We start from the raw sequence: 12,639 nt of genomic DNA, 5'->3' as shown, positions 1-12,639 counted from the left end.
CTCTAAGCCAAAGGTGGCTAAGAGAAAAGGACCCGCCTATCAAGGCAAAGGGAAGGGGAAGATGGTTACCCCAACCAAGAACAAGAACAAAAAGCAAAAGGTTGCGGAAAGGGCAAACCCCAAGGAAGACCCATGTTTCGGTTGCGGTGAGATGGGTCATTGGAAGCGAAACTGTCCGGTCTATCTTAAGGAGTTGAAGGACAAGAGGGATGCGGGGCAAACCTCAGGTAATATATATATGGTATATATTGAGCTTAATATTACTTCTTCTAATACATGGGTATTAGACACAGGATGTGGAACTCATATTTGCAATTCTTTGCAGGGGTTCAAAAGAAGTGATCATAAGGCGGGAACATCAAGTCTCTATATGGGCAATGGTGCAAAGGTGCATGTTAAAGCTCAAGGAGATTTTGTTTTGAAGCTTCCAAGCGGATTGGAGCTTATTTTAGAAAATGTTTTGTATGCTCCGGATTTGTGTAGAAACATTATTTCTATTTCTCGCTTAAAACAATGTGGATACAATGTTAATTTTATTGATGATGATATTCATGTTTCTAAAGATAATGTATTCTATTTCAAGGCTTCGCCTTCAAATGGAATTTATGAATTGGTTCATGATGACGCATCATCGAGCTCTATATACCATACTAGCACCAAGAAACTCAAAAGGGATTTGAGTGATTCCTATTTATGGCATTGTCGCCTTGGCCATATAAACAAGAACCGAATGCATACACTTCAAAAGAATGGACTTTTGAAATCAAATGAAATGGATTCGTTTGATGTATGTGAATCTTGTTTACAAGGCAAGATGACTAAAGCACCTTTCAAAGGAACCTATGAAAGGGCTAAAGACTTATTGGGATTAATACATTCGGATGTGTGTGGACCCTTTAAGCCCATGATAAGGAATGGTGAAAGATACTTTGTTACTTTCATTGATGACTTTAGTCGTTTCGGATATGTCTACTTATTAAGACACAAGGACGAAACGTTTGAAGCATTCAAAGAATATCAAAACGAAGTACAAAATCAACTCAATAAGACAATTAAGGTACTACGTACCGATAGAGGAGGTGAATATGTAACAGACTGAAACCCGGGCTAGTTGTAAGTTGTCTATTTTTGCCTTTAGGGTTTGTGCTTAGTCTTAAGTGCTTTTTATTTTAATTATTTTATTAGTATTTTAATATAATTGTGTTGTGACCAGTTTGTGACAAGGGTCCCAGAACAGGTTTGTTTATTTTATTTGGACCTCGTTTGGGTTACCTAATCTTGTGCGAAAGATATCAGATAACTGGTAAATACCCGTGTGTGATGGGGTATTGTGTTTTAACACAAATATAAGCTAGTGACCAGCTCTTTTCTTGAGGTTTCCTGAACTTTCCTCTCACTCACACATTCTCCTAACCTAAACTTCACCATCTTCATCTCAACCCTAAGTCATTTGATCTCGAATTAAAGCTTGATTTTGGTGTCAAATCGTTCCTTATGTTGTTGTGATTCTAACAAGGTAAAGTTTATCTGATTTCGTGATCAAATCAGTGTCAAAATGGGTGTTTTAGTCAAGTTTTATGAAAGTGGGTTTTGATGTCCAAATTGGTTCAATTTGTTGTTGTTTGTTCATAAAAGTTGTGGGTTTATGTTTCTAAATGTTTAGTGTAAAAGATGTAACCAGTTTTGAGGTCAAAAACGTGTCCAAAGTTGAGATTTGGTGATTTTGGGTTGAAACCCGTCACTTTGCTGCTGTTGCAGCTGATGAACTACCTTCGGCCGATGGTCGTTGACCATCGACCGATGGTGAGGGACGATCGGTCGGTGGATAGGACCATCGACCGATGGTGTATGACTTCTGACCAACTGATGTAATTTTGACGATCGACTGATTGGGGGAGACCATCGAGCGATGGTGTGTTGACGATCGGCCGATGGATGGGACCATCGACCGATGGTCTTAGGCAGTGAAATTCTTACTAAGTGTGGAATTCTAGCCGTTATGCTGCCCGTTTGTATTTTAGTGTAGCATGAAAATTTTAGCGGACGCAAATTTTTACTAATTTGCTATAATTCGCTGTCAGTGTGTCTAATCTTGATGGGAACACTATTCTAACTTGGTTTTTACTGTTCTCAGGAGATAAGGACAAGGAGGAAGCTCAGAAATAATAACTGAGCAGTTGCTGGTAATTGGTGAGTGGGTCTATCTACGGATAGAGTTTAAGTAGCATATCATGCTACTGTGGTTGACTCTTTTACCATGCATAGTGTAGAAATTGCCATGTTAGAATAATAATATCGTTGCCTGATGTTGTATGTGAATTTTGTGTACACTGTGTGAATGGCACCAGTCGGGCCTAGGGAGACTGGGGACTCGAGACCGTGCCTAGGAGAGGTTAGAGTCCGTATGAGGTCAACCGTGCCTAGGGGAGGTTGGGTCCATAGGCTACTAATTGTGGAGTATAGTGTGAACGATGCACCCCCTGCATCTGGATAACTATACTGTGAATTGAGTAGCAGGGACTATCGGTAGACTCAGGCCCGATCAGCTGGGAGTCGTGTGCTCGTACAAGCCGCCGATCCTCGTATTGTCTTATCGTATGCTAGTTGGTGGTTAGTAAGTATTGTTGTTTGTATATAGCTTGTGTGTGGCTTAAGCTATATCTGTTAGATAGATTCCATTCACTTAGCGGTGCGCTAATTCCCCCACATATTCTCCCCTTGCAGGTTTAGGTACGGCTAGTCGGGATGGGTGTTGATGCAGAAGACATATTTGACAACCCAACTCTGATGTGGACTTTTGTAAAAATAATGTTTTGTAATAACGTAACACCGTTGTGTAAACTTAAATGTAATTACACGGATTAATGTAATGACGTGACATATATAGTGTTTGTAAATAAAGTCTTCCGCTGTGTGTTTAAAAAAAAAAAAATGGCCGGTGTTACAAGTTGGTATCAGAGCATGGTTTGGCAGCAAATACGTGCGCGTATTTTGTTCCCAAACCCTGAGGCAAGTCAAACATGTCTGTGGGAGTGGGGGCTAAGTGAAAATAGGATATACGTGTGTTAGTTGTGATTGAACTAACTGTTATCCACTAAGCTTTTGTGTGAGCTGTTTTTTAGCACAGGTATGTCTGATAGAAACGCAACTGGCCCATCTAACCCCGGAACATTCAGAGCACCAGAAGAGGGTGTTGAGTCTGATGATGATCAGAGTAGTTACATCCTTCAGTTAGAAAGCAAGCTAAAAGAGGCCGAGGACAAAATTAATGAGCTTGAATTGGCAAGGCATTCTGGAAATGATGATACACCACCTGGATTCCCAACCGCGCAATCCCAAACGATACCTAATGTGCACCAGAACCAGTTTCAGAATCAAATACCTAACCAATATTATATGCCACCGCAAAACACTTTTACTTACCAAAATCCCATGATGATGAATCCATACCAAATGCAAATGTTCCAACAACCTTACATGCAACCACCCAAAAAGTGTACTTATAAGAACTTCCGTGATTGCAAACCCTCTGAGTTCTCTGGAAGTACTGATCCGACTGTAACTCTCAATTGGTTGCAAGAAATTGAAAGGGTATTTGAAGCATGCCAGTGTGAACCCGAGCTGAAAGTGACATATGCAAGTCGAATGTTGAAAGGTAGGGCTATGATTTGGTGGGATTCCTTGATTTCCAGTATACCGAAAGAACAAGTGAGTATGATCACATGGGAGCAGTTTCATGGGAAGGTGTGTGAACAGTATTGTAATCCTTTTGATATGAACCGAATCAAGACTGAGTTTCTTGAAATGAAGATGACACCTCAAATGACGATCGATGAGGTAGTAGAGAAGTTTATGGATAAACTGAGGTTTGTACAACAATGGGTGCCAGACGAAGTGTCTCGTATCCAGCATTTTGTTAATATCATTTTGCCAGAGTACCGAACTTTTGTTAGAACGGCTACGTCGTTGTCTCAAGCGGTTGTGATGGCTAAGATGGTAGAAAGTGATGTTCAGGCCGCCAGAAACAGAATGTTTGGTAATGTGCTACAACAAGGTGGGCAAGTATCTGGTCAATCAGGATCTAAATCCAAGAAGTCTAGTGGGTTTAAATCGAAGGGTAAAAGTGGTCAGAATAGTTCTGGATCTGGATCAGGTAAAGGGAATTGGTGTCACACGTGTCGATCTTCTCACAGTGGTCAGTGTTCCGAGGCTACAAGAAGATGCTTAAAGTGTGGTGTTGTTGGGCATGAGTTTTCAGCATGCCCGTATCCGAATAGTGTATGTTGGAGTTGTCACAAACCAGGGCATCGTGCAATTAGTTGTCCGTCGAAGAGTGGTAGTTCCGGGGCAGGGTCAGGGTCAGGGGCGCGTTCAGCATCAGCTGGAGGGTCAACTGCCTCGAGTGGGCAGAAGAGGAAGAACCCTCCAATAGCAGAGGCTAGAGCTTTTCAGATGTCGGTGGAAAATGTTGTGGCAACCGACGAAGTAATCACCGGTATGTTTCTAATCAACTCAATACCTGCTCGCGTATTGTTTGATTGTGGTGCCAATAGGTGTTTTATGTCCCTAGATTTCTGTGCTAAGTTGAATTTACCAGCTACTGTGTTACCCAAGCCGGTTAGTGTAGAAGTAGCTGATGGTAAGACCACACCCGTCATAACCTATGTGACTGGGGTTTGTATAGAGATCGAAGGGAAGTCGTTCCCGGTGACTTGTTTAGTGTTACCTATTCCTAGCTTTGATGTACTACTAGGAATGGATTGGTTGAGCTCGCTTAGGGCTAATATTAAGTCTGATAGGAAAATGATTACCTTTCGTTCGACCGATGGAACCTGTGTTGTGGCCCGAGGGGAGCCGGGAGGGTATAATTTTCCGTTGATAACCATGATGAAAGCGAAAAAGTCGATGGAAAAGGGTTGTGATTCGTTTCTTGCGTATGTTATTGATGCGAAGAAAGAAAAGAAAACAGTGGCCGATATTCCGATAGTATCAGAATTTCCCGAAGTGTTCCCAGATGAGTTATCAGGTCTGCCGCCGGTAAGGGAAGTTGAATATAAGATTGAATTGGTTCCTGGAACAACTCCAGTTGCAAAAGCTCCATACCGATTAGCGCCATCTGAAATCCGTGAAATGATGTCACAGATTCAAGAACTATTAGATCGTGGGTTTATCCGACCGAGTTCTTCACCGTGGGGTGCTCCAGTATTGTTTGTTAAAAAGAAAGATGGGTCAATGCGTATGTGTATTGATTATCGTGAATTGAACAAAAGAACAGTGAAGAATAAGTATCCGTTACCTCGAATAGATGATTTGTTCGATCAGTTACAGGGTGCTTCATTCTTTTCTAAGATAGACTTACGATCCGGATATCATCAGGTTCGTGTTGCTGAATCAGATATACCGAAAACAGCGTTCAGAACAAGGTATGGTCATTATGAATTTCTTGTCATGCCTTTTGGGTTGACGAATGCGCCAGCAGTCTTCATGGATCTAATGAACAGAGTGTGTCGTCCATTCTTAGATAAGTTTGTGATTGTGTTTATTGATGACATATTGGTGTATTCGAAAACAGAGAGTGAACATGCTGAACATCTGAGGTTGGTTTTGAACTTGTTAAAACGTGAGCAACTATTTGCAAAATTTTCAAAGTGTGAATTTTGCTTACGTGAAGTGCAGTTTTTGGGTCATGTGATTTGTACCGAGGGTATAAAAGTTGATCCGACAAAGATAGAAGCGGTAATGAATTGGAATTCTCCGAAGACTCCGACTGAGATTAAGAGTTTTCTGGGATTGGCTGGGTATTATCGCAGGTTTATCAAAGATTTTTCTAAATTAGCGGGTCCGTTGACTAAGTTGACTCGTAAAGATGTAGCCTTTCGATGGACTAATGAACAGGAAAAGGCTTTTCAGATTTTGAAACAGCTACTGTGTCAGGCACCAGTGTTAGCTTTACCAGAAGGTTCAGACGACTTCGTGGTATACTGTGATGCATCCTATGCCGGGTTGGGTTGTGTATTAATGCAAAGAGATAAAGTAATCGCCTATGCCTCGCGACAGTTGAAAGTTCATGAGAAGAATTATCCAGTGCATGATCTTGAAATGGCTGCAGTAGTGTTTGCTTTGAAACTGTGGAGACATTATTTGTAGGGAACTCATTGTGTTATTTGTACAGATCATAAGAGTTTGCAATATATCTTCTCACAGAAAGAATTGAATATGCGTCAGAGACGGTGGCAAGAGTTGATCAAAGATTATGATTGTGAAATTAAATATCATCCGGGTAAGGCAAATGTGGTTGCAGATGCGCTAAGTCGTAAAAAGTCAAGTGAAAATGTGAAATTCCTTCGTTTGAATATAACTTCAAATTTGATTAACAGCTTAAGAACCGTTCAGGCCTGTGCTTTAGAGGACGAACATATTAAATCTGAACAAATGACCAAACGAAAAGTGGACTTAATTGATGACTCACGTGGACTAAATACCTTAAACAATCGTGTTTAGGTGCCTAAGCTTGGAGATTTGAGGGATTTAATCATGACGGAAGCTCACAAATCCAGACTGACAGTACATCCGGGTAGTAATAAGATGTATCATGATTTGAAAACAGTGTATTGGTGGCTGACAATGAAAACAGATATCGCTCAATATGTCGAAAAGTGTCATATTTGTGCTCAAGTGAAGGCAGAACATCAGAAACCTTATGGTTCGCTACGTCAGTTACAGATTCCAGAGTGGAAATGGGAACATATAACGATGGATTTTGTGACCAAATTACCTCGAACTCAGAAACGACATGATATGATTTGGGTAATAGTGGATCGTCTAACTAAAAGTGCTCATTTTCTTGCTACTCGTGAGACAGCTTCATTAAGTGAGTTAGCCGATTTGTATGTGAAAGAAATAGTTAGTCGACATGGTGTGCCGTTATCGTTCGTTTCAGACAGAGATTCCAGATTTGTGTCGAATTTTTGGAACAGTCTTCAACAAAATTTGGGTACACGTGTGAATTTAAGTACAGCTTATCATCCTCAGACAGATGGTCAGAGTGAAAGAACGATACAGACTTTGGAGGATATGTTAAGGGCTTGTGTGTTAGAATACGGTGGTTCGTGGGATACACATTTACCGTTGGTCGAATTCGCGTATAATAATTCATATCATTCGAGTATAGGAATGCCGCCCTATGAAATGTTGTATGGTCGTCGTTGCAGAACTCCGACTTGTTGGTTAGAAGCCGGGGAGAAGCAGTTTGCAGGTCCCGAAATTGTTCAAATGACAGCCGAAAAAGTTGCAATTGCGAGAGAAAAGTTGAAAGCCGTTAGAGATAGGCAGAAAATGTATGCTGATCCGCGTAGACGTCCGGTAACCTTTAATGTGGGTGAACGAGTGTATCTGAAAGTTTCGCCGTGGAAAGGGGTTATCAGATTCGGTAAACGTGGTAAGTTAGCACCGAGATTTATTGGTCCTTTCCAGATCAGTGAAGTGTTGAATGATCAGACTGTGGTGTTAGATCTTCCGCCAGAGTTAGCCGGTATTCATAATACATTTAACGTGTGTTATCTTCGTAAGTGTAAAGTCGATGATGAAACGCAACTTCTTCCTTTAGAAGATTTAAGGGTCGATTTGAATAAGAAATTGGTGGAAGAGCCGGTCCGTGTAGTTGACCGAAAGGTGACTAAGTTGAGATATAAAGAGATACTGATGGTATTGATCGAGTGGAAACACAGTTTGGGTTCTAATCTTACGTGGGAAACGGAAGAGTTGATGAGAAACCGCTATCCTTTTTTGTTTGACCAAGACCAGATTCCGAGGACGGAATCTCCTTAAGGGGGGTGGATTTGTAACAGACTGAAACCCGGGCTAGTTGTAAGTTGTCTATTTTTGCCTTTAGGGTTTGTGCTTAGTCTTAAGTGCTTTTTATTTTAATTATTTTATTAGTATTTTAATATAATTGTGTTGTGACCAGTTTGTGACAAGGGTCCCAGAACAGGTTTGTTTATTTTATTTGGACCTCGTTTGGGTTACCTAATCTTGTGCGAAAGATATCAGATAACTGGTAAATACCCGTGTGTGATGGGGTATTGTGTTTTAACACAAATATAAGCTAGTGACCAGCTCTTTTCTTGAGGTTTCCTGAACTTTCCTCTCACTCACACATTCTCCTAACCTAAACTTCACCATCTTCATCTCAACCCTAAGTCATTTGATCTCGAATTAAAGCTTGATTTTGGTGTCAAATCGTTCCTTATGTTGTTGTGATTCTAACAAGGTAAAGTTTATCTGATTTCGTGATCAAATCAGTGTCAAAATGGGTGTTTTAGTCAAGTTTTATGAAAGTGGGTTTTGATGTCCAAATTGGTTCAATTTGTTGTTGTTTGTTCATAAAAGTTGTGGGTTTATGTTTCTAAATGTTTAGTGTAAAAGATGTAACCAGTTTTGAGGTCAAAAACGTGTCCAAAGTTGAGATTTGGTGATTTTGGGTTGAAACCCGTCACTTTGCTGCTGTTGCAGCTGATGAACTACCTTCGGCCGATGGTCGTTGACCATCGACCGATGGTGAGGGACGATCGGCCGGTGGATAGGACCATCGACCGATGGTGTATGACTTCTGACCAACTGATGTAATTTTGACGATCGACTGATTGGGGGAGACCATCGAGCGATGGTGTGTTGACGATCGGCCGATGGATGGGACCATCGACCGATGGTCTTAGGCAGTGAAATTCTTACTAAGTGTGGAATTCTAGCCGTTATGCTGCCCGTTTGTATTTTAGTGTAGCATGAAAATTTTAGCGGACGCAAATTTTTACTAATTTACTATAATTCGCTGTCAGTGTGTCTAATCTTGATGGGAACACTATTCTAACTTGGTTTTTACTGTTCTCAGGAGATAAGGACAAGGAGGAAGCTCAGAAATAATAACTGAGCAGTTGCTGGTAATTGGTGAGTGGGTCTATCTACGGATAGAGTTTAAGTAGCATATCATGCTACTGTGGTTGACTCTTTTACCATGCATAGTGTAGAAATTGCCATGTTAGAATAATAATATCGTTGCCTGATGTTGTATGTGAATTTTGTGTACACTGTGTGAATGGCACCAGTCGGGCCTAGGGAGACTGGGGACTCGAGACCGTGCCTAGGAGAGGTTAGAGTCCGTATGAGGTCAACCGTGCCTAGGGGAGGTTGGGTCCATAGGCTACTAATTGTGGAGTATAGTGTGAACGATGCACCCCCTGCATCTGGATAACTATACTGTGAATTGAGTAGCAGGGACTATCGGTAGACTCAGGCCCGATCAGCTGGGAGTCGTGTGCTCGTACAAGCCGCCGATCCTCGTATTGTCTTATCGTATGCTAGTTGGTGGTTAGTAAGTATTGTTGTTTGTATATAGCTTGTGTGTGGCTTAAGCTATATCTGTTAGATAGATTCCATTCACTTAGCGGTGCGCTAATTCCCCCACATATTCTCCCCTTGCAGGTTTAGGTACGGCTAGTCGGGATGGGTGTTGATGCAGAAGACATATTTGACAACCCAATTCTGATGTGGACTTTTGTAAAAATAATGTTTTGTAATAACGTAACACCGTTGTGTAAACTTAAATGTAATTACACGGATTAATGTAATGACGTGACATATATAGTGTTTGTAAATAAAGTCTTCCGCTGTGTGTTTAAAAAAAAAAATGGCCGGTGTTACAAGTTGGTATCAGAGCATGGTTTGGCAGCAAATACGTGCGCGTATTTTGTTCCCAAACCCTGAGGCAAGTCAAACATGTCTGTGGGAGTGGGGGCTAAGTGAAAATAGGATATACGTGTGTTAGTTGTGATTGAACTAACTGTTATCCACTAAGCTTTTGTGTGAGCTGTTTTTTAGCACAGGTATGTCTGATAGAAACGCAACTGGCCCATCTAACCCCGGAACATTCAGAGCACCAGAAGAGGGTGTTGAGTCTGATGATGATCAGAGTAGTTACATCCTTCAGTTAGAAAGCAAGCTAAAAGAGGCCGAGGACAAAATTAATGAGCTTGAATTGGCAAGGCATTCTGGAAATGATGATACACCACCTGGATTCCCAACCGCGCAATCCCAAACGATACCTAATGTGCACCAGAACCAGTTTCAGAATCAAATACCTAACCAATATTATATGCCACCGCAAAACACTTTTACTTACCAAAATCCCATGATGATGAATCCATACCAAATGCAAATGTTCCAACAACCTTACATGCAACCACCCAAAAAGTGTACTTATAAGAACTTCCGTGATTGCAAACCCTCTGAGTTCTCTGGAAGTACTGATCCGACTGTAACTCTCAATTGGTTGCAAGAAATTAAAAGGGTATTTGAAGCATGCCAGTGTGAACCCGAGCTGAAAGTGACATATGCAAGTCGAATGTTGAAAGGTAGGGCTATGATTTGGTGGGATTCCTTGATTTCCAGTATACCGAAAGAACAAGTGAGTATGATCACATGGGAGCAGTTTCATGGGAAGGTGTGTGAACAGTATTGTAATCCTTTTGATATGAACCGAATCAAGACTGAGTTTCTTGAAATGAAGATGACACCTCAAATGACGATCGATGAGGTAGTAGAGAAGTTTATGGATAAACTGAGGTTTGTACAACAATGGGTGCCAGACGAAGTGTCTCGTATCTAACATTTTGTTAATATCATTTTGCCAGAGTACCGAACTTTTGTTAGAACGGCTACGTCGTTGTCTCAAGCGGTTGTGATGGCTAAGATGGTAGAAAGTGATGTTCAGGCCGCCAGAAACAGAATGTTTGGTAATGTGCTACAACAAGGTGGGCAAGTATCTGGTCAATCAGGATCTAAATCCAAGAAGTCTAGTGGGTTTAAATCGAAGGGTAAAAGTGGTCAGAATAGTTCTGGATCTGGATCAGGTAAAGGGAATTGGTGTCACACGTGTCGATCTTCTCACAGTGGTCAGTGTTCCGAGGCTACAAGAAGATGCTTAAAGTGTGGTGTTGTTGGGCATGAGTCTTCAGCATGCCCGTATCCGAATAGTGTATGTTGGAGTTGTCACAAACCAGGGCATCGTGCAATTAGTTGTCCGTCGAAGAGTGGTAGTTCCGGGGCAGGGTCAGGGTCAGGGGCGCGTTCAGCATCAGCTGGAGGGTCAACTGCCTCGAGTGGGCAGAAGAGGAAGAACCCTCCAACAGCAGAGGCTAGAGCTTTTCAGATGTCGGTGGAAAATGTTGTGGCAACCGACGAAGTAATCACCGGTATGTTTCTAATCAACTCAATACCTGCTCGCGTATTGTTTGATTGTGGTGCCAATAGGTGTTTTATGTCCCTAGATTTCTGTGCTAAGTTGAATTTACCAGCTACTGTGTTACCCAAGCCGGTTAGTGTAGAAGTAGCTGATGGTAAGACCACACCCGTCATAACCTATGTGACTGGGGTTTGTATAGAGATCGAAGGGAAGTCGTTCCCGGTGACTTGTTTAGTGTTACCTATTCCTAGCTTTGATGTACTACTAGGAATGGATTGGTTGAGCTCGCTTAGGGCTAATATTAAGTCTGATAGGAAAATGATTACCTTTCGTTCGACCGATGGAACCTGTGTTGTGGCCCGAGGGGAGCCGGGAGGGTATAATTTTCCGTTGATAACCATGATGAAAGCGAAAAAGTCGATGGAAAAGGGTTGTGATTCGTTTCTTGCGTATGTGATTGATGCGAAGAAAGAAAAGAAAACAGTGGCCGATATTCCGATAGTATCAGAATTTCCCGAAGTGTTCCCAGATGAGTTATCAGGTCTGCCGCCGGTAAGGGAAGTTGAATATAAGATTGAATTGGTTCCTGGAACAACTCCAGTTGCAAAAGCTCCATACCGATTAGCGCCATCTGAAATCCGTGAAATGATGTCACAGATTCAAGAACTATTAGATCGTGGGTTTATCCGACCGAGTTCTTCACCGTGGGGTGCTCCAGTATTGTTTGTTAAAAAGAAAGATGGGTCAATGCGTATGTGTATTGATTATCGTGAATTGAACAAAAGAACAGTGATGAATAAGTATCCGTTACCTCGAATAAATGATTTGTTCGATCAGTTACAGGGTGCTTCATTCTTTTCTAAGATAGACTTACGATCCGGATATCATCAGGTTCGTGTTGCTGAATCAGATATACCGAAAACAGCGTTCAGAACAAGGTATGGTCATTATGAATTTCTTGTCATGCCTTTTGGGTTGACGAATGCGCCAGCAGTCTTCATGGATCTAATGAACAGAGTGTGTCGTCCATTCTTAGATAAGTTTGTGAATGTGTTTATTGATGACATATTGGTGTATTCGAAAACAGAGAGTGAACATGCTGAACATCTGAGGTTGGTTTTGAACTTGTTAAAACGTGAGCAACTATTTGCAAAATTTTCAAAGTGTGAATTTTGGTTACGTGAAGTGCAGTTTTTGGGTCATGTGATTTGTACCGAGGGTATAAAAGTTGATCCGACAAAGATAGAAGCGGTAATGAATTGGAATTCTCCGAAGACTCCGACTGAGATTAAGAGTTTTCTGGGATTGGCTGGGTATTATCGCAGGTTTATCAAAGATTTTTCTAAATTAGCGGGTCCGTTGACTAAGTTGACTCGTAAAGATGTAGCCTTTCGATGGACTGA

This window comes from Rutidosis leptorrhynchoides, chromosome 1 (genome assembly GCF_046630445.1).
Source record: "Rutidosis leptorrhynchoides isolate AG116_Rl617_1_P2 chromosome 1, CSIRO_AGI_Rlap_v1, whole genome shotgun sequence".
NCBI classification, from domain to species: Eukaryota; Viridiplantae; Streptophyta; class Magnoliopsida; order Asterales; family Asteraceae; genus Rutidosis; species Rutidosis leptorrhynchoides.
The sequence above is the reverse complement of the archived record's forward strand: the minus strand, read 5'-3'. Positions refer to the sequence as shown.